At 32.2% G+C, this 1,868-nt stretch overlaps 1 long non-coding RNA gene across 1 annotated transcript; it reads left to right on the top strand.

Moving 5' to 3' along the window:
• The first annotated feature begins 1,209 nt into the window (after positions 1–1,209).
• Positions 1,210–1,868, top strand: LOC134256995 (uncharacterized). The gene is made up of 3 exons (XR_009989836.1): positions 1,210–1,368; positions 1,524–1,613; positions 1,752–1,868. It is a non-coding gene; the product is annotated as an uncharacterized LOC134256995 (long non-coding RNA).

Here is a 1,868-nt window from a genome sequence, read left to right as displayed (position 1 = left end):
GCACATTTTCTTTTGGAAAACATAGAGCACACGCTTGCCTATCTACTAAATTTATATATTTTATACACTGATATCAGATGCAGTATATATGTAAAAATCTCAGATAGGCAACTGTGCTTCCCGTTGTATCCCAAATATGATGAAATTCCATCAGAATTGAAAATTGGGAAAATGTCTACCCTCAAGTGGCTGCCATGTAGGCTTTGAATCAAAATTAGTGCTTGTCTTGAAGTAAGCATCAGTTTAACTTCTTAACTGCAAATTATCACAGTTTTACCAGTGTTCTGATTTTTATATCAAATAAGGGGCCAGATTCGGCTGCTACCCTATCTTGTCCTTTAACTTATGGCCGCCAGAGTAGATCCGGCCATAATAATCATGTTATCAGAGTTTTAGATTATAAATCTAAAAAATTGTTGCTAAAGAATAAGTCTGCCTGAAAAAGTCCTACGGTGATCGTTGTTGCAAGTTTTATGTAGTTTCTTGTTTTAATTCTAGTTGAAAATTTTTTTCCCCGTTTAACTTTGTATTTTCTATTATTTTTACCGTGTACTATATTCTAAGATCCCTGTGAGGATATGGACAGAGAGGCTGATATAATTGATGACGGTTTTCGCTCTCCATATTGTAAGAGAGATGAATATGATTTATGTGATAATTCTACCTCTGGGTGGCGCAGAATTCTTGCAGCAGACAAATCCAAAATATTAGACATGCCGCAATTTTGCCCACAACATGGCCATTGTGGAACAGATAATCCAGTTTGGTTAAATGGTATAATTAATTACTTTTATTTTTGCCTAATATTATCTTCCCTCAATGAAAGTAATGGTTTTCATTTTAAAATATCTACATCTACTGAATATTGTTTCTTTTATTTCTTTTGTCATTGTCATTAATCAGTGCATGAACAAAAATGAGCAATCCGCGTGTGTAGTTTTCGTAAACAATGGTTGTTCCATCAGTTCTACATACAATGACATATTTATCTTAAAAACAATAGTTAACAAATGTGGTTTTTAATACATATGTAAATATAAACTTTATAAAATGCTGTGTATGGTTGTAAGTATGGGAATTAGCGTCGCAGCAATTGCTGGAAAAAAATTAAAATACCCACTTATGCTTATAAAATTTTAAAAGTTTATCAGTTTGATTGTTTATGAATTATTTATAATAAACGTCTGTGCCGTGGAATTTTAGATTCATACCCTACGAAAGCGGATGGAATTGCAACAAGAACTGTATGTATCAGGTCTGCCATATCTTGCTGTGAATCAAGTTTTACCATTCAAATGAAGAACTGCACATCTTTTATCAGCTTTAATTTGACTGGCATATCTGCATGTTCTCAACGATATTGCTTTGGTAATCCAAACTGTATACATGTACAGTCTTCATAACAACGAATTTTAACTTTAGATGAAAAATGAATCGTGTCTGTATTTAGTATGCTAACACCAACAAGTAACCCTTTTATCTGAAAACAATACGTTAGCATTATCTTTTTTTTTTAATTCAAGGAGACTACCATTGTGACATATCAACTACAACAGCTGACACTACCAGCACAGGGATAATTCAATCAACTAACAGAAATGAGGGAGTAGCCGGTATCTATAACATTTCATTATATATGTTGATACTTCAATAAAAATTATGTAAATGCATTTGTTTTTGTTTTTTTAATTTTCAGGCAAACAAAACCATTTATTATGAAAATACGTTTTTAACATTTCTTTTTCAAACAGTGTTAAAACAGAAAAATAGCTTAAAGGAAGAAATAGCAATCCCAGTGGCTATTGGAACTGCAATAGTTGTAGCTGGTATAGTTGGTGTAATTCTATTTTATCGATACAGTCGTTATA

The sequence above is a fragment of the Saccostrea cucullata genome, unplaced genomic scaffold (genome assembly GCF_032062105.1).
Source record: "Saccostrea cucullata isolate Sc308-1 unplaced genomic scaffold, CSIRO_AGI_Scuc_v1 ctg866, whole genome shotgun sequence".
Classification (NCBI taxonomy): Eukaryota; Metazoa; Mollusca; class Bivalvia; order Ostreida; family Ostreidae; genus Saccostrea; species Saccostrea cuccullata.
Note: the sequence above shows the minus strand (reverse complement) of the source record. Positions and strands in the feature narration are given on the sequence as shown.